The 21,890-nt window shown below is 44.1% G+C and overlaps 1 protein-coding gene across 12 annotated transcripts in view; it reads left to right on the forward strand.

Annotated features, from left to right (window-relative positions):
- Positions 1 to 21,890, forward strand: part of KCNMA1 (potassium calcium-activated channel subfamily M alpha 1) — a 1,029,133-nt gene that overhangs the window by 224,290 nt on the left and 782,953 nt on the right. The gene's annotated exons all lie outside the window — the stretch shown is intronic.

Consider the following 21,890-nt stretch of genomic DNA (forward strand, 5'->3'; position numbering starts at 1 on the left):
GATGCCGGACTGTGAAACAATGGGGAGGCTGCAGGGGTACTAAGATACCGTAAGTATGTCAAAAGGAAAACTTCAAAGAAAAAAAATGATAGAGAAAATTTACTAAAACTGTCTAAATTGCACCAAAGGTATCACAGTGGCTAATGCTGAATGATAAATATGATTTATCTTTAGAAGCTTCTACCAATTAAAAACAGAAAAAAGTCATTACGCTAAAATCTTATTTTATTAAAAATCAATAAAAATGGCACAGCAATATGTAGAGAAAAAACAGCAAAAATTCAGCACAAGATGTTTCAGTGAGAACAGGGCCAACAGCACTCATTCAGGAGTGATCCACAGAAATGCTGGGCTAGGTATTAAAGAAGGGCAGTTAAATGATTCCAAGGGATCCATCTATATGCTTTGTCGCAAGTAAATTTCCTAAATATTAACACTTCAGACAAGAAGCATATTCACACTGTTATCTGATATGAGCGCTCTCCTATCCCTGAGACTGCTGGGTGGCTGCTAACCCAAGCAATGACGGCAGATAATACCCTTCTGCTATTGAGAATGCGGAGGATTTTTGTAAGATGTAAATTGTGAAGTTGCTTGTTTTTCCAAGCAATTTGCCATTTTAACCACATAAGACAACAAATGTACTTGTATGGCACAATGTTGCATGTTAGTAGTAAAGAACACCCCCTTACACATAATATTAACTTAGATCTCGCCTGCCACAGTGGTGTCAATGTTTGAGTTGTAAAATATCGCTTCACCCATGTAGACCTCACCCATGTCCCACCAAACTACACCCCTTTCCATTAGACCACATCCCTTTACTGTATGAGTTGGAATAAAATATTTGAAACATATAATAAATGTGTGCAGTACATAATTTTCTACCAGAATTCTGGCTCATTTAGCTTAAAGGAGTTGTCCGACATTAGCTTAACAAAAATGTTTGAGTTTATCTGTGCTGTATTGTCATATAAAACACCCCTACATTGTTATTTTTTGTTTTCTAACTTTTGTTCCTCTTGAATTATCCCTTTATTCTCTGCAGCTCTTGTTTACATCAGATCCAGCAAACTGACCACTTCCTGTGCTGAACCTCAGTCAGAGCTGGCACCACCCACCCCAGTGTCCAGCCCCTCCCCAGTGTCCAGCCCCACCCCAGTGTCCAGCCTCGCCCTCTGCCCGCCCCCTGCACACACAGTCCCTGTCAGTATTCTTCCCCAGCACCTGACCTGGTATCACTACAGCATTGCAAATAACAGCCCCACATCGGGCTCTGCACCGCACACGCACACATATGGCTCTGCACCGCACACGTATGCTCTGCACCGCACACATATGGCTCTGTACCGCACACATATAGCTCTGTACCACACACCCACACATATGGCTCTGTACCGCACACATATGGCTCTGTACCGCACACGCACACATATGGCTCTGCACCGCACACGCACACATATGGCTCTTCACCGCACACGCACACATATGGCTCTGCACACGCACACATATGGCTCTGCACACGCACACATATGGCTCTGCACCACACACATATGGCTCTGCACACACACACATATGGCTCTGCACCGCACACATATGGCTCTGTACCGCACACGCACACATATGGCTCTGCACCGCACACGCACACATATGGCTCTGCACACGCACACATATGGCTCTGCACCGCACACATATGGCTCTGTACCGCACACGCACACATATGGCTCTGCACCGCACACGCACACATATGGCTCTGCACACGCACACATATGGCTCTGCACCGCACACGCACACATATGGCTCTGTACCGCACACACACACATATGGCTCTGCACCGCACACGCACACATATGGCTCTGCACACGCACACATATGGCTCTGCACACACACACATATGGCACTGCACCGCACACGCACACATATGGCTCTGCACACGCACACATATGGCTCTGCACCGCACACATATGGCTCTGTACCGCACACGGACACATATGGCTCTGCACCGCACACACACATATGGCTCTGCACACGCACACATATGGCTCTGCACCGCACACGCACACATATGGCTCTGTACCGCACACGCACACATATGGCTCTGCACCACACACGCACACATATGGCTCTGTACCGCACACGCACATATATGGCTCTGCACACGCACACATATGGCTCTGCACACGCACACATATGGCTCTGCACCGCACACGCACACGTATGGCTCTCCACACGCACACATATGGCTCTGCACACGCACACATATGGCTCTGCACCGCACATACACACATATGGCTCTGCACACGCACACATATGGCTCTGCACACGCCCCCCCCCATAGGGAACACATGTAGGGAGTACATACTCACCCGTCCTCGGTCCCCGCCGCTCCTGCACGCTCGCCAGCTGTCTGTGCTCTGGCCATATCAGCACAGTAGTGACGTCACCGCTGTGCTGAAGAGAGCACAGACAGCGGGAGGGACAGTGATGAGAAGCAGCGCTGCGCTGCTTCTCATCAGCACTTTCAAATGTACCGGCATCTGTGATCTGTGATGCCGGTACATTTGAATGTGTGATCCTGAGCAGGGGGCCCAGTGCTGGCGCTGACACCACGGCAGCCGCCGCCAGGCCCCTCCCCCAGGTCACGGACCCCACAGCAGTGCAGGGGGAGGTTACTGGAGAGTAAAAGAGGTGCGGGGGAATGTGTGGGAGGGTGCAGGGAAGGGGGCGGTGACTCCATGCACTGTAGCCGCCCAGCAGGGAGGCGACATGCTGTTCCACATTTGCATGTCAACATGGCCCTGCCCATGTTGACATGAAATGACTGGAAGCAGCAAAATTGCGGCAGGAGCGGTCACATGACCGCTCTGAGCCGGGGGAGAGGGGCTGACAGCAGGGCAGGTAAGTGGTCTCTATCTACTTACCTGCCCCAATGTAGCCCAATAGGGAAAGAAAAAAAAAAAATCAAAGAAGCCAGATAACCCCTTTAATGGAATCTCCACTGTTTTTTTGTGTCTCCTGCAGGATAAGGAGTGGGGAGGGGGGAGGCGTGACAAAGAGATTCATTGCACATCAAATATATCAAAAATGTAAACAAGTCACAGAAAATACATTACTAATTAGCAGCGGATTATTAGGTCTTTGTCTTGCCAGTCCACAAACTATGAAAATGATTCATAATGTTGACCACTTTGGCTTTGTTTAAACGCTAAATGTAACATCTGCGTCAAAGAACCCAAATATTGCATCTGCTAGCAATGAGTACTTTTAGGATCTCCTATAGATAAAGAAGTTTGTACTTTATGAAGTTTAATTGAAAACCAAATCAAGACTGCTGATGCTGTGAAATAAACCCATAGGACTTAAGCCCGCTTTACACGTTGCAATATATCTTACAATCCGTCGTTGGGGTCAAGTTATAAGTGACGCACATCCGGCATTGTTCGTGACGTATTTGCGTGTGACACCTATGTGCGATCAAGATTAAACGCAAAAGCGGTGATTGCAAACACATCGTATCTTTGTCTAGAATTGAATGTTTTGTTGCACGTACCTAGTCAATTGAATCGTGTGACATCCCTCATACGATTTTGCAAATACAACTTTCAGGCCGGCTTCTCCCTTGCAAGTTTCTCGCAGTAGAGCAATGTGAGAAAATCTCGCATTGGAATCGGACACATGTTAGTGAATGATTCGGCTCGCATTTGCGATTTTTTTTTCTCAGTTCATATCGGACTGAGAAAAAAAATCGCAGCATGCTGCTTTTGTCGGTCGGTCACTATCTCTGTCCCTTTGTCTCTCTGTCCATCTCAGTCAGTCTACCCCCCTCTCTCATACTCACCGATCCCCGGCTCGGCGCTGCACGGCGTTCACACTGCTCCGGCGGCTTTTACTATTTTGAAAAAGCCGGCCGCTCATTATTCAATCTCGTATTCCCTGCTTTCCCCGCCCACCGGCGCCTATGATTGGTTGTAGTCAGACACACCCCCACGCTGAGTCACAGGTGTCTCACTGCACCCAGTCACAGCAGCCGGTGGGCGTGTCTATACTGTGCAGTGAAATAAATAATTAAATAATTAAAAAAAAACGGCGTGCGGTCCCCCCCAATTTAAAAACCAGCCAGATAAAGCCATACGGCTGAAGGCTGGTATTCTCAGGATGGGGAGCTCCACGTTATGGGGAGCCCCCCAGCCTAACAATATCAGTCAGCAGCCGCCCAGAATTGCCGCATACAATAGATGCGACAGTTCTGGGACTGTACCCAGCTCTTCCCGATTTGCCCTGGTGCGGTGGCAATCGGGGTAATAGGGAGTTAATGGCAGCCCATAGCTGCCACTAAATCCTAGATTAATCATTGCAGGCATCTGCCCGAGATACCTTCCATGATTAATCTGTAAGTTACAGAAAATAAACACACACAGCCGAAAAATCCTTTATTTTAAATAAAAAACACTAACAAATTCCCTCGTTCACCAATTTAATAAGCCCGGAAAAGTCCTCCATGTCCGGCGTAATCCAGGATGGTCCAGCGCCGCTTCCAGCTCTGCTGCATGAAGGTGACCGGAGCAGCAGAAGACACCGCCGCTCCTGTCACCTCCACGCAGCAACTGAAGACAGCCGCATGATCAGCTGAGCTGTCACTGAGGTTACCCGCGGCCACCGCTGGATCCAGCGGTGGCCGCGCGTAACCTCAGTGACAGCTCAGCTGACAGCTCAGCTCAACCAATCATAGGCGCCGGTGTGCGGGGAAAGCAGGGAATACGAGATTGAATAATGAGCGGCCGGCTTTTTCAAAATAGTAAAAGCCGCCAGAGCAGTGTGAATGCCATGCAGCGCCACATCGGGGATCGGTGAGTATGAGAGAGGGCTGCTCAATTCAGTCACTCAGGAGATTAGCGGTCACCGGTCAGTCCTTCACGGGTGACCGCTAATCAGTAGGCGACACAGACAGAGCCGCGGTAGGACAATGAAGTCGGGTGAAGTTCATCCGACTTCATTCTGATTGTGCGGCTCTGTCTGTGTCTGCTGTCATCTGCCATTCAGCTCTGCTACATGACTGTCTGTGTCTCCTGTCAGCGGCCATGTAGCAGAGCTGAATGGCAGATGACATAGTAAAAACGGATCCCCTACACATTACACACGCTTGACAAGTCAATAATTAAAAAAAAAAAAGGGTGCACAATGCATACGTCACAGAATACATGATCTAAAGGATCGCACACAAAATTGTTCAATTTAACATAGACTACTAACACACGTGTGACAGCAAATGAATGACCTACGTGCAATCTCATAAGATCACATATGCGATCTGGGCGTATCACATTGCAAACGCGATTGCACAACAAATTGCAACGTGTAAAGCAGGCTTTACCGTTGGTCTTGCCGCTCCAGCCCAAACTCACTACTGCTCACCATTGGTCTATTGACAAAGCTAGAGGATGACATGATCACCACAGCACATGACCTCTGCAGCTAATCACTGGGCTCAGTGGGCATGATGGCCAAGACTGTGACTCTGTTGCAACAGTTGCACTGCAGCCCTGTGAATAAACGCTGGCAGGGAGCAGCACAGAGATGGCGCTGGACTTGCAAGGGCAATGGTAGGCAAATACAGATGGATATATTATTTTACAGCATAAGCAGCCTTTGCGACTTTTTTTTTTATAAAATCAATCATTTCATCTTCAGCCCTTTATCCATAATAATTGTTTTTGAAATAAATATAAATTAGCTTTTTCTGCACATTTACAACTTGTCTGTATGCAAATTAGATTGGGTACAGGGTATGTAGTAATTTACTAGTTACCCTGACATTACCCCATGCAGCCCAGATTGTAATTCAGTGTGCTTCCTATTGCACATCTAAGCCAACAGACGATTTCTATTGTACTTTGTTGGGAAACTACGAGCAACTTCTTCATCATGAGCTAAAAAAGCTACCAACTAAAATAAAATACAGTGTGGGCCATAAGTATGGATACACCCTGATAAAATGGAAATGGATGCTGATATCACCTTACCGTTTGTGATATATTAGTACATGGGAGGGGCCAAACATTTGGGTGGCGCCCATGGCGGCCATTTTTTTTATCGGGTGTATGCATACTTATGGCCCACCCAGGGTGTATCCATACTTATGGCCCACCCTGTAGATCACATACACATGTATAGTGCATCTGGATTGCCAGATATTAGTAAGAAGAGATGATCGAATCGATTGATGCAAATCAGATTGCAGTAAAAATTAATGAACTTTGCAGGTCCTGGCAAATTCAAACAATTTACAATTCGATTTATGGAAAGGGTCGAATAAATGCTCGCTACCTTTTTACATATTGCAGGAGATTGCATGATTCACAGTAGAGTGACATGACCGCAGATGTGACTATAGGAGATCACATCAGATGGCATAGCACAGCCTATCAGGAGGGACTATTACAGCCTATATAACAGCTTAGGCAGGGAATACAGCAGCCATTTTTGTTTGATTTTAGGATAGGGAGAGTATGACACAGCTCAATAACTATAGGAAGATAAAGACCTAAAACACTACATAAATATCTGTACTACTGCATCTGAATTAAAATGACATGTTTTTTCTTTATTTTTAATGCACTAAATGCAGAATCAAGACCGCACAATGGTGATTACAGAAAAAAAATCTGTTTTGCTAGTCAAATTTTACACATGTACACATCACACCACTACAACTCCATTATCATTTTTGGAAAGGGAGCTGAATTAAAAAAAAAACAAAACAAAAAACGTAGACATGTAACTGAAGTCTGTTTTACTATTCTAATTTTCCAATCGTACTCGCCATACCTATACTGGGACCTGCTGCCACATTTTGCTTTCTGTACCTAGCTAACATTTCTGATTGCATTATTTTTCTCCAGGGAATTGGGATTGTCAAAAGATAAATATAATGTAGAAGAAAATGTATAGTAAAAGGAATATTAGCAATAGCAATGTACAGGGTAATATAAAAGAAAAGGTTAAGAATGTGGTGCCGGCAGAAGTACTTCCACCACTAGTGAACCCAGCCATCCGAGGATAACACTTTTTCACAGGGCAATAGAGTACCGTATGTACAATTCTCGGTGAATTTATTTGCCATGAATCAAATTAAAAAAACGTACAAATTCGAATGTAAAAAGATTTGGCCATCGGTATTATTAAGTTGTCTAAATTATTCATGGATTGTTTTAATGTTGGCCTGACGTGATAGCAGATATATTGAATGAATTGGCTCCTGCTGTATTTTTTTCCATGTGGTAATGCTTATTAAGGAGATTAGGTGCAGCAATACCAGTTGCACCTGGGCCCTGATGACAAAACTGCCAAAACTGCCAATCAGCACATAAAAAAGAGTGGCATATAACAGCTTATGAGGTACTGTTACATATTTAGCATTATTATTATATATGTAAATGGTGGGCTTCAGTGTACCCTTGGCATGGCCAAGATTTCAGAGCACCTTTCTGCCCATTCAATTACAATACTCCATAATTTGAGCTTGATTGACAGCGCTTGCTTTAGAGAGCTGCCAGAATTGAATCCCCAACCCTGCATACACCGACACTGCACACAGCGTCAGTGTGGGCACATTTTACCCCTTTGTCTGCAGCAGCTGCTCACAGCACACAGGATCTCACATTATCGCACAGTAGCGGGCAGCCGAAGCTGACAGAAGGGAGGAATGAGAGCACACCCGTATTAACACTGTGTGTGCCCTCTGCTCATGCAGTGTCAGTGATTGCAGAGCTATGGACTCAGTTCAGGCAGTGCTCCGAATGAAATGCTGTCAATCACACTCAGTGGTAGCGCGGAGGAGGGTAATGTAGGGGGCAGGACGGTGCACGGGGCACTTGTGTGCACCTATGAGGCCCCCTCATTTGTACCTGTAAAACTTTTTATCTAAAATGAAAGCAGTGATATCTGCAATATAGATATGATTTTATATGTGCTAAGTCCCCTGTATAAATATATGTGATTTAATTTGTTTGGGTGGGTGCTCCTAGGCTCCCCTTAATACTGTGTATTTCATTTTTAAGTTCCTGCACAATATTTAACAAAATATTTCACGTATGGAGCTGAGCTCTATCCAGTATAGGAATTTCTCACTGATGTCAGAAATAAGATCTCAGCCTTCTACTGCATGATTTTAATGTGGAGGGACACAATAAGGTCATTGGATATTTGACCGTGCCATACACACTAACCCAGTATCTCTTTAACTGCAGAATTTTAAAAATCCTTTTTGAGAAACAATATTAACTCTTTGCCTTGCACACACCTTCCCTGGACAAACACTTGTTACTCATTTTGCAACAAGATCTTCCTGAAATTGAAAATGTCATCTATGCAAGCCATTTGCCATATATCATGCTTCCAATAAAGCGGGTAACCCCCATTAAAGGCCAAAGAACTCTTTTATGTTTCTTGTGGTCAATCATGGTTGTATAAATTATTTGCTGCTGTTTATTCTTCTTAGTCTCCATAGATGCTACAATACATTGAGCCTCTTAAGTTAGGGATTATGGTGTGTCCAACACAGATTACCCTGTTCATCTAAAGTAAGAAAAATGCATTCTATAGGGAAGAACTGTCAAAAAAAAGCAACACGTACAAAGCATGTTCTGTTAAAAATGCAAGAACAGCCGCTCAGCATTAGAGGAGGCTGTCAGTCAGTGCAGGGTTACAGCCGCCACTCCCCATACATAGAGCAGTGAGTGAACCCGCGCCCCCCCATGGATGGCTGAAACCGGAACACGCTGCTGGGAGGAAAAAAGTTCATTTCTTCCCGGCAGTGGGGTTAAATGTGCAGGCACCGGGTAAATTTAGAATACTATTAACCTGCAAATTAACCCCACATTTGTAGGCATTTTTTGAACATGACAGGTTCCTTTAATGTGGTTTCTGATTTTGACTGCATGGCATGGCATGGGGGCGTGGCAGTACATCATTTTGATTTGGAACATACTGATGAGAAGCTTTGGTTGGCTTATGGGATACATTTATATGCAGTAAGTATTGATTTGTGGACTCTGGCACTGCAAGGGCACTTGAACAGGCTATGAATTTGTTGGAATAAGGGAGTCTCAAGCATTTGAGGTGTTTAAAGTGCTTTTGTTGTGGCATTTGAAGTGGTCCTTGAAGTTTGTTTAAACTGGTTGTTTGTGGTCTAGTGATTTGGTAATTGGTGAAATAATCGTTTCTGTTATGGTACTCCTGAGACTGTGGTTTTCAGCTGGGAGTAATCAAATTTACTATTGATTGTTTTGGCATCACCAGACTTTTCTAGCTTCAAGGACCTCCCTCATTTTTTAAGAATTGTTTTCTAATATTTCCACTTTATAATAAACCCAGTTGTGGCCAATATTATTCAAAAATAGTTGTTGATCATTATTTGGTGGAAAATGGGGGAGGTTGTAGGTAATATTAAGGGGGAAGTTAAATTATCTTGACCACCAGGAAAATCAACAATACAAGCCAAACACTCTTTTTGGCAGACACGATCTTATCCTGTGATTTTGCATATTGTGCATACCTTATTTCTGAGTTTTTCCATATCTTGCTTAAAGTTGATGGACTAGATTATTTTCTCAACCATAATAACTATGTACAGTGGAACCTTGGATTATGAGCACAATTGGTTCCGGGAGTGAGCTCTTAAACCAAGTTACTCTTATATCAAAGCGAATTTTTCCATAGGAAATAATTGAAACGCAGACAATTCGTTCCACAACCCAAAAATATTTACTGCATTTATACAAACTTATTACAGTGATACAAAATAATGTACTGTATTTATATAAAATTATGTTTAAACTGTGCTTATTGGTATAACATATTGACACATAATCAATTACAATGAATTGTTCCAATAATAATTGTACATAGGGTGTTCTGGACAATATTGCTGAGACAACATCCTACTCTCTAATATTTTAGATACCCTACATGAACTCCGTAACCTGGAACATAAATACATAATTGACGAAATAGGACAAATACGTAGAAACCGTTAAGAACAAGAATTAAGGCTAGGTTCGAACACTGCGTCTTTTTAACGCTGCGTTTTTGTGCGTTTTTGGCCGCTAAAAACGCACAAAAATGCACCTGCGTCGAAAAAACGCATCAAAAAACGCATGCGTTTTTGCCGCGATTTGGTGCGTTTTTGGCTGCGTTTTGCTGCGTTTTTGATTTCTGCGTTTTGCTGCATTTTTCCAATGCATTGCATGGGGGGAAAACGCAGAAAAACGCAGGAAAGAACTGACATGTCCATTTTTTTTTTAACTCAAAAACGCAGGTAAAAAAAACAGATGTGTGCGGACAGCAAAAATGAAAACTCATAGACTTTGCTGGGGAAGCAAAGTCCTGCAGTTTTGAGGCCAAAAACGCACCCAAAAAACGTGCAAAAACGCCGCGAAAAACGCACTGTACGCACATAGCCTATGAAGAAGATAAGTTAGCGTATAAGATTAGGTAAGAATGAAGGAAAGGAAATTAAGAAATAGAGTAGAAACTAAGGTGGGCTTTGCACACTACGACATCGCAGGTGCGATGTCGGTGGGGTCAAATCGAAAGTGACGCACATCTGGCGTCGCAGTCGATATCATAGTGTGCAAATCCTTTTTGATACGATTAACGAGTGCAAAAGCGTCGTTATCGTATCATCGGTGTAGGGTCCGACATTTCCATAATGCCGGTGCAGCGACAGGTACGATGTTGTTCCTCGTTCCTGCGGCAGCACACATCGCTGTGTGTGAAGCCGCAGGAGCGAGGAACATCTCCTACCTGTGTCCCGGCTGCAATGCAGAAGGAAGGAGGTGGGCGGGATGTTTACATCCTGCTCATCTCCGCCCCTCCGCTGCTATTGGCCACCTGCCATGTGACGTCGCTGTGACGCCCACCCCCTTAGGAAGGAGGCAGGTCGCCGGTCAGAGCGACGTCGCAGGACAGGTGAGTGCGTGTGAAGCTGCCGTAGCATTAATGTTCGCTACGGCAGCTATCACAAGATATCGCTGCTGCGACGGGGGCAAGGACTTTCACGCTCGACATCGCAGCATCGGCTTGCAATATCGCAGCGTGCAAAGTACCCCTAAGAAGGTGCTAGGGGGAAGGGGAAGGAAAAGAGGGGGGGGCGGGAATCACCTCTCCCGCTCAAACTCGTTCAAATATCTCTCTGAACTCATATAAAATTATTACAGTACACTAATACCAAATACTGTACAGTACAGTAATAAACATATAAAGCAAGTTAAACTGCACTTCAGCTTACAATAGAATTGTTGGTGTGTGAGAGGTACAGTATAGGCAATGTGCTATACTGGTTAGCAGAAAAAAAAGTACAATATTGTATCCACAAATACAAATTGATAGAAATGTTATATAGTATATACTGTACAATGGTATACTGTATACAGTACATATGTACAGAAATGTACCTCCAGAGAGGGTCAGAGCGTGGTGAAAGGACAGAACTGGAAGTCTGCAATGTGAGTATTTGCTCTTCTTGCAAAACATTGCTCTTAAACCAAGTCACAAATGTGTAAAAAGCTTTGCTTGTCTTGCAAAACGCTCTCAAACCAAGTTACTCTTAAACCAAAGTTCCACTGTAATTTGCTACAAGCTTTAAAGACTTTTAAGGGGTATTCCAGCTTTGCTCACTTGGTAGGTACATGGCTTTTGACTTCACATACAGTGGTGTAAAATAAGTGTTTGCCCTCTTCATGATTTCTTATTCTTTTGCATATTAGTCATACTTAAATGTTTGATATTGCCAAACAAATTTAAATATTAAACAAAGATAACATAAGTAAACACAAAATGCAGTTTCTTAATGAAGGTTTTTATTATTAAGGTAAAAAAATCCAAACCTACAGGACCCTGTATGAAAAAGTGATTGCCCCCTAAACCTAATAACTGGTTGGGCCACCCTTAGCAGCAATAACTGCAATCAAGCAATTGTGATAATTGGCAATGAGTCTTTTACAACGCTCTTGAGGAATTTTGGTCCATTCATCTTTGCAAACTTGTAATTTATCCACATTGGAGAATTTCTGAGAATGAACCACCTTTTTAATGTCATGCCACAGCATCTCATTTGGATTAAGGTCAGGACTTTGACTAGGCCACTCCAAAGTCATAATTTTGTTTTTCTTAAGCCATTCAGAGATGGACTTGCTGGTGTGTTTTGGATCATTGCTCTGCTACATAATGCCAGTGTGCTTCAGCTTGAGGTCACAAACAGATATCCGGACATTCTCCTTTAGGATTTTTTGGTAGACCGCAGAATTCATGTTTACATTTACTACAGCAAGTCTTCCAGGTCCTGAAACAGCAAAACAGCCACAGACCATATTTTACTGTTGGCATGATGTTCCTTTTCTGAATTTCTGTGTTACTTTTACACCACATATTATGGTATATACTGTATATCTTCCAAAAATTTCAACTTTTGTCTTGTCAGTCCACAGAGTATTCTCCCAAATGTCTTGGGGACCATCAAGATATTTTCTGTTAAACTGAGACAATCCTTTATGTTCTTTGTACTCAGCAGTGGTTTTCATCTTGGATCTCTGCCATGCAAGCCATTTTTCCACGGTCTGTTTCTTATGGTGGAGTCATGAACATTGACCTTAAATGATACAAGTGAGGCCTGCAATTATTTGAATGTTGTTGTGGGGTCCTTTGTGACCTCGTTGATGAGTCGTCGCTGTGCTCTTAGGGTGATTTTGTTTGGCCGGCCGGATTTTTTTGTCTACTTCACTTTGTCCCATGTAAGTGCTTTCTTGATTGAGAACAGGTGTGGCAGTAATCAGGTCTGAGTGCGGCTAGGGAAATTGAACTCCGCTGCCCAAAGATGTGATAATCAACAGTTAGTTTATCTTTTAAGAAGCAAGGTGCAATCATTTTTTCACACAGGACCCTGTAGGTTTGGAAATCTTTCCCTTAATAATAATAAAGACCTTCATTTATAAACTGCATTTTGGGTTTAGTTGAGTTATCTTTGTCTAATATTTACATTTGTTTGATGATCTGAAACATTTAAGTGTGACAAATCTGCAAATGAATAACAAATCAGAAAATGGGCAAACACTTTTTCACACCACTGTATATTACTGATACCTGTCCTACTTATTATATGCAGAAATGAGCAAAGTTGTAATACTTTTTTTAAAGTAACATCTGGTACATTGTTAAAAGCGGTATTTGCTCAATGGAGATTTATTCCCCAGTGATATCGAGAACAGGGTTGTGCATATTCTTACCCTCTCCGCTCCATTGAGCTTTATACTGCTTTCTGCAGTTCCATAGATATTGAGTGGAGCAACATTGAAACATGTGCTCCACTATTTCATTTGTGACAGGGCTCTATTCTTTGGATCTAAAACTTTTTATGGATCAATGGAGCCCACAGTGATTAGTAAAGTGTCCTCTATTCACATCTTTCATTTGTGAGAATACCCCTTTACTAATACCAAGAAAATATGCAAAACTCTATATGCGATTTCAGCCAAAGCAAAAAACACTGAGAAGTGACTGAATGGAACAAGCTGCAGTATCAGACACAGTCACTTGTACAGCCTCTATTCCCACGTTTACAGTAAAGGGGCCTAGCACTGTGGCACTCCCTCATCTCTAAAATTGTGTTGATCAGTAGGGGTCCCTGATATCAAGCTCCCACAAAACAAAAATTGACAGCCTACTTCTCTGATAGTCTATTCATTTTAAAGCCCTTTTACCACAGAATATAGCAAAAGTAATTATTTTCTGCAGACCAAAAAATGTTAGGATAGGGTAAAGTTAACAAAAAATGGCATGGAATGAATAATTTTTTTACTAAGCAATTTTTTTTAATTAAAAGTGAAAAAGAATCCCTTTTATGCTACCCCATAATTGTAAAGATCTGTACAGTAAAATGAACATGTTTAGTGCATCATAATAGATTGTCTTTCATTTGCACTTTACCTCAATAGAAAATGAATGTAAATTAATTGTAAATTGTATTTAATAAAAAAATAGTTAAAAAAGCTTAACTTTACTGAACATGTGAGGTCTTAAACAGCTGCTTCAATGTACAAATAAAAACATCATTATAATGAAATGTCTTGTTATTTACAAATTAGGAAATGACTCTTTTTTATGTATATAACTAGCTTTTCAGAAGTTGGACACGAAAACTATTGAGCATATAAAATAAAATATCTATTTCAATACTGAAAAAAACTGTTGTTGAAGTTACGGTTACAAAACTTTCAGCTTCTTTAATGCTGTGTTCTTGCTCCTTCACTGCCTGTCTTCCTTGTTAAGGACAGTGTAAACCAGAATCAGCAATGTTCACCATATTAGCTTTAATAGTAGCACTAATGTACCACCCATAGCAGTAGACCAAAGGGACACTTGGGAGCACATGAGTAGGAAGGTTCGATGTCGAGCAAGCCCACATCCCCGCACATTTTCCCCACACCCCCGCACATTTTCCCCACACCTCCACACGTCCCCATACCCCTGCACGTTTTCCCCATTCAGCTTCCTGATGCACCGTTCAGCCTTAGTTCATGCTGTATTGAGCCTCAGCCTGCAGAGCAACTCATTGGGGAAATAGGGAAGGTGAGAAGTTTTATTTTTTTAATGTCTACTCTTGTCTGGCTGTTGGGACTCTTAAACTGTGTGTGTGGGATATGATGCTATGTGACGGAGGCTGTTGGGGCTATCATACTGTTGTGAGCCATCATACAGAGGATAGACCATGATATTGTGTGGAGGGATGAGTGGACATCATAATGTGTGTGTGAGGGGGTACTGTGTATGCCATTATGCTGTATGTGGGGTAACTGAGAGGACATCAAACTGTGTGTGGTGGGCTGTGTGGTCCATAATAGTATGTTAGGGGACTGTAAAGACCATCATACCATGTGTGGGTGAACTATGGGGCCATCATGTTGTATAGGGGGGGACAGTGGGGCCATCATAATCTACAGATGCATAGTACATAGTGCTTGGGGGTTAAGATAGTGTTTGAGAAGGATATTGGGTCCAACATACTATGTATAAGGGGAACTATTGGGACACCATAGTGGGTGTGGGCACTGTAGCCTGATAATGCTATGGGATGCATTTTACCGTGTTAGGCCCGTTTCACACGTCAGTGAAAAACAGTGACGTTTTTCACTGGCGTGTAAAACACGCACATGTCTCTGCGTGTGCCATGAATCATGGCACACGTGGGTTGTCTAAGTGCAATCCGGGCTCCGTTATCCGTGGCCCGTGATTGCACTTAGAAATCAACTCACCTGCGCCCGCTTCCGCTGTCCATGGTGCTGATCGCTCCCGCGACGCAGCATCCGGCCGGCGCTGACCCCCACAGCAGCTGCTTCCGGGTCGGCTGTGTCGCGCATAATGAATATGCGCGACAGTAATCAGCCGGCTTAGAAGCAGCAGGAAGGACGGGCTGCAGAGGACATCGCTGGACGCCGGGTGAGTTAAAATGTTTATTATTTTAAATGCACGTTTTTTTCTGGCACGTGTTTCACGGATCACACCACTGCGTGGTCCGTGGAACATCAGTGATGCCAGAAAAAAATGGACATGTCTCCATGCAGCAATCACGCACACGCGGGTACGCTGCACGGAGACACGTGCAGTGAAAAATCACTGACATGTGAGCAGACCCATTGATTATAATGGGTCTGCGTATGTCAGTGATTCTGGTACGTTTAAAAAAAAGCACAAACGTACCAGAATCACTGACGTGTGAAAGTGGCCTTAGGCCTGTTTCACACGTCAGTGAAAAACACAGACGTTCTTCACTGACGTGTAAAACACGCACATGTCCCTCCGTGTTCCGTGATTCACATGTGGGTTGTCCATGTGCAATCCGTGATCCGTGATTGCATATGGACATTACTCACCTGCCTTCACTGCTGCTGTCCATGGTGCTGAAGTCTCCAGCTCTGCAGCGTCCGCCCACCGCTCTGAGCACCTACTTCCTGGTCGGGTTTTCCTGCTCTCATGAATATTCATGAGCCAGGCAGAAGCTGCCGAGAGCAGAGGCTGCACAGCGAATCGTAGGTAAGGTAAGTTGAAAATATTTAATATTTAATATGTCCGTGATTTTCTGGTACGTGTTTCACTGATCACACACGGATCACACCATAGTGTGGTCCGTGGGTCATCAGTGATGCCAGAAAAAAACTGACTTGTCTCCATGCAGAATCACGGCCACGCGTGTACGCTGCGCGGAGACACGTTCAGTGAAAATTCACTGATGTGTGAGCAGACCCATTGATTATAATTGGTCTGCGTATGTCAATGATTCTGGTACGTTTTAAAAAAAGCACAAACGTACCAGAATCACTGACGTGTGAAACAGGCCTTATACTGTGGCAGCCTGAATGTGTGTTGGTGACACTGACACCATCATACTTTGCATGTGAGTGGTCTTCAGGGGGGCAAATTGTGTAGGGAAATTCACTATGAGGGGACATTTTGAAGGGTATTACACATTATGATATAATTAAAGATATTGTGGTGGGCGAAAAAAATAAGGAGCCTCAATGCATGTCCCTCTCTTGCTGTTTTTAAAAGTTGGTAAGCATGAGCCTTCCTACTCTGCAAAAATTTGGTGGGTGTAGAGTGAGGGGTACCCAATTAGGAATTTGACTATGGGGCCTCCTGATCTTCATGTATGCTCCTGGCAGTGATTTCTCTGTGACGACATGGACTCTGTCAGTGCCTAGCATGGGTTAAATTTCTTAAAATTCAGCCAGACATGAAGATAGTTTGTTTATAGACGGGGGAAAATCCCCTCATTGTTTCTACAAGACTCTTAGGGTGGTGTCACACACAGCGACGACGACAACGAAGTCGCTGTTACGTCACCATTTTCTGTGACATTGCAGCGACGTCCCGTCCCGTCGCTGTCGCTGTGTGTGACATCCAGCAACGACCTGGCCCCTGCTGTGAGGTCGCCGGCCATTGCTGAATGTCCAGCTTCATTTTTTGGTCGTCACTCTCCCGCTGTGACGCACACATCGCTGTGTGTGACAGCGAGAGAGTGACGAAATGAAGCGAGCAGGGAGCAGGAGCCGGCGTCTGGCAGCTGCGGTAAGCTGTAACCAGGGTAAACATCGGGTAAGAAAAACCACAAAGAACTATATAAAAAAAAAAACACCACAAAAAAAGAGCCAAGATAAATGATATGTGCACACACAGAATGTGGTGAGCCTTCCTCATAAAGATGGCTGCAGCCGAGGTGCAAGATGCTGATGTCACAGCCACTCAACCTCCACACTAGGGGGGAGGGGCGGCTGCTTAGCATAAGACATGCACACTAATAAGGCTTGCACTGGGAGCCCATCATATAATGAGTGAAATGCACAGTGTCTGAACTGTAACCTATAAATGACGCCAGAAACCAAGGTCAGGCGGGCTAAACAGCACTATATAGGTGCATCTCGCACGGATACACGAGACGCACAGTGTCTGAATTAAGGCCTATAAATGACGCACAACACCAGGTCCAGGCGGGTTAGTTAGCACTATGAGTACATAACACATGACAGGCTCACCATTTAACCACCTGAATTCAAAAGGTCCACACACATCCTGCAAAAATGGATAAAATGTGCCATACCTCAAATAGTGAGATATTAGTTTATATTTTGGCCCAAAATATGTAAGCTCGCAATCCGTTCGTCAAGGATTCTCACACTTGCGAGTCCCTACACTGAATTAGTTAGAAAAACCACAAAGAACTATATAAAAAAAACACCACAAAAAAAGAGCCAAGACAAATGATATGTGCACACACAGAATGTGGTGAGTCTTCCTCATAAAGATGGCTGCAGCCGAGGTGCAAGATGCTGATGTCACAGCCACTCAAACTCCACACTAGAGGGGAGGGGCGGCTGCTTAGCATAAGACATGCACACTAATAAGGCTTGCACTGGGAGCCCATCATATAATGAGTGAAATGCACAGTGTCTGAACTGTAACCTATAAATGACGCCAGAAACCCAGGTCAGGCGGGCTAAACAGCACTATATAGGTGCATCTCGCACGGATACACGAGACGCACAGTGTCTGAATTAAGGCCTATAAATGACGCACAACACCAGGTCCAGGCGGGTCAGTTAGCACTATGAGTACATAACACATGACAGGCTCACCATTTAACCACCTGAATTCAAAAGGTCCACACACATCCTGCAAAATGGATAAAATGTGCCATACCTCAAATAGTGAGATATTAGTTTATATTTTGGCCCAAAATATGTAAGCTCGCAATCCGTTCGTCAAGGATTCTCACACTTGCGAGTCCCTACACTGAATTAGTTAGAAAAACCACAAAGAACTATATAAAAAAAAAAAAAAAAAAAAAAAAAAACACCACAAAAAAAGAGCCAAGATAAATGATATGTGCACACACAGAATGTGGCGAGCCTTCCTCATAAAGATGGCTGCAGCCGAGGTGCAAGATGCTGATGTCACAGCCATTCAACCTCCACACTAGGGGGGAGGGGCGGCTGCTTAGCATAAGACATGCACACTAATAAGGCTTGCACTGGGAGCCCATCATATAATGAGTGAAATGCACAGTGTCTGAACTGTAACCTATAAATGACGCCAGAAACCCAGGTCAGGCGGGCTAAACAGCACTATATAGGTGCATCTCGCACGGATACACGAGACGCACAGTGTCTGAACTGTAACCTATAAATGACGCCATATAGTTCTTTGTGGTTTTTCTAACTAATTCAGTGTAGGGACTCGCAAGTGTGAGAATCCTTGACGAACGGATTGCGAGCTTACATATTTTGGGCCAAAATATAAACTAATATCTCACTATTTGAGGTATGGCACATTTTATCCATTTTTGCAGGATGTGTGTGGACCTTTTGAATTCAGGTGGTTAAATGGTGAGCCTGTCATGTGTTATGTACTCATAGTGCTAACTAACCCGCCTGGACCTGGTGTTGTGCATCATTTATAGGCCATTATTCAGACACTGTGCGTCTCGTGTATCCGTGCGAGATGCACCTATATAGTGCTGTTTAGCCCGCCTGACCTGGGTTTCTGGCGTCATTTATAGGTTACAGTTCAGACACTGTGCATTTCACTCATTATATGATGGGCTCCCAGTGCAAGCCTTATTAGTGTGCATGTCTTATGCTAAGCAGCCGCCCCTCCCCCCTAGTGTGGAGGTTGAGTGGCTGTGACATCAGCATCTTGCACCTCGGCTGCAGCCATCTTTATGAGGAAGGCTCACCACATTCTGTGTGTGCACATATCATTTATCTTGGCTCTTTTTTTGTGGTAAACATCGGGTAACCAAGGGAAGACCTTTCCCTGGTTACCCGATATGTACCTTCGTTACCAGCATCCGCCGCTCTCACTGCCAGTGCCGGCTTCCTGCTCTCTGCACATGTAGCTGCAGTACACATCGGGTAATTAACCCGATGTGTACTGTAGCTAGGAGTGCAGGGAGCCAACGCTAAGCAGTGTGCGCGGCTCCCTGCTCTCTGTAGCACAGCGACACATGTCGTTATGATCGCTGCTGCTTCTGCTGTGTTTGACAGCTAAGCAGCGATCATAACAGCTGTCGCTATGTGTGAACCCAGCTTTACGAGTCTAGTGTTACAGTTCTTGTTGACTCATGTAATTGCTTTGGCCAGTGAAGGTCAGATACCCAGACAATTGCGATGTAACTTAGCTGTTTCTCCCTCGCGTCTGCCAGAGATCATTACTACTAGGGATATTTTGTATATGGCTTGAAATCTAGCCAATAAGAGCCCAGTCTTATCCACCAATCATGAAGACCCCGATGGTCTGAATGGATAGCTCAGACTGTCCATTGCCCGGGTAGACTCTTGCCACATGCTACCAATCTAGGACCTGCGGATCCAATTGGCAAGCCATAACCGAACCTGGATTATAATACTATATGGACTTCAGCTTCGAATGCAAGGATTCGGCTGAGCAAATCAAAGACTACCTAAGGATGGAATCCAGCTTGGGAAAATGCAGTCACCTGACTACCGGTTTTGCGGTCCTCAGCCAGCTTCTAAATCTGGCGTTATTCCATTCTTGGTGGGTGCCCGCCGAAAGCAGGGTGCTGCTGGTTTGGAGTAAGTAGCCCTGGATGCTCTGAGGCACGGACATTCTAATCCCTGGTGAGCCAGCGGAAGGGTGAGAAACTGTTGCCATTTACATTTTATGGTTTTGCTGGTTATGTGCCATATGTTGTTAATTGTTTGGGGATCCAATACAGTCTTAATATTGTGATTCCCTCATCCTGTGTTGTTTGAGTAGTGTTCCGCCCATGGTTAAGGAGATCGGGCGTACAGTTGGGATGAGCCCTGGGCCATGCTGTCTTTCTAAAGGCGTCCGGATCAGCGAACAAGAGCATCCACTGACCCCTGTGTCTCCACATTCTCTATTTATGTTTGGACATTGATTGTAAAACTTATTTATAGCTATCCATATAGAGTCCTTACTATGAGGCTGGGGCCACACGGGCACTACTGCGATCCACTTGCATGAGACTCGGCTCGTGCTGGCAGTACAGCAGAGCCGAGTGTCATGCCTGTGTCTTTGCAACTGAGGTCCGTTCGTGCGAGCAGACCTCAGCTGCGGGGGGCGGGCCGGCACTCAGGAGGGGAGGGAGGGATTTCTCTCCCTCTCGCCTGTGTAGCCGGCTATTGCCATTCTCGCACTGCACTAGCAGTACACTGGTGTACCGCGAGTGCAGTGCGATTTTTCTCTCGCCCCATTCACTTGAATGGGTGCGAGAGAAAGAGACTCAGCTTACAATCGCAGCATGCTGCGATTGTTTTCTCAGTCCGATTAGGGCTGAGAAAATAATCGCCCATGTGTGCTGACACACAGGCTAGAATTGGTCCGAGGGGAATGCGATGTTTTATCGCACTCCACTCGCACTGTTTTTCTCGCCGTGTGGCTTAGCCCTTACACTAAATCCCAAGAAATTATGCTATCTCAGGCACTTTTCAGGCTTTTGCACTGCAATGTTAAAGGGTTTTTTAACAATATTGAGGATCTATTTTTAGGGCACCATGGTGGCTCAGTTGTTAGTACTATTGCTTTGCAGCACTGGGGTCCTTTGTTCTTATCCCAACCAAGACAACATCTGAAGTTTGTATGCTCTCTCTGTGTTTGTGTGGGTTTCCTCCCACCCTTCAAACACATACTGTGAGCCTGATGGGGACAGTGATGATGATGTCTGCAAAGTGCTGTGGAATTAAGGGTGCTATATAAGTAAACATAGTATATACATTTCTGTTAAATCATAAATATCAGATCGGTAGGTGCCTGATTAACTTCATTCTCCAACATTCTATCAACAACGTGATTTCTTCTTTGATTCATGTCTTTTAGAAGGGAAGGAAAAACAAAAGGCATGACTAGCATGAGATTAAAAATATCTGGAAGCAAAAGATGTCAGACCCTTGGTTCCTGCTGCATCAGGGAATCCCTTGAACTGTATTTGGCTTTGGAAAATGGCCCTTTGTAGCTGTGAATGGAGACAGCTGCCTTTCCATCACTAGGCTGATGACAGACCTCTCTAGACTTATCTTCCAGCCTAGCGGAAATTCGGCAAGGCAAGTCCCAGCTGAGAAAGCACTCTAAATGTGGATGTGACAGTGCGAGGTGATAAGGTTTACTACTGAAGCTGCTATTCTATGAATGTAGTTAGTAAAATCATTCATTTACTGCTCTACTTTTACCATGGGCAGACTACTGGACCTTAAACACTTAGTACCACACATGTTATATAAGGAACGTAATCAGAAAAAGAGGTCCACATTTAACATTGGGAGCTTTGGCTTCTTTCTTTTAGCAATAGTTGCTTTTATCTG

Source organism: Anomaloglossus baeobatrachus, chromosome 5 (genome assembly GCF_048569485.1).
Source record: "Anomaloglossus baeobatrachus isolate aAnoBae1 chromosome 5, aAnoBae1.hap1, whole genome shotgun sequence".
In the NCBI taxonomy this organism is placed as follows: Eukaryota; Metazoa; Chordata; class Amphibia; order Anura; family Aromobatidae; genus Anomaloglossus; species Anomaloglossus baeobatrachus.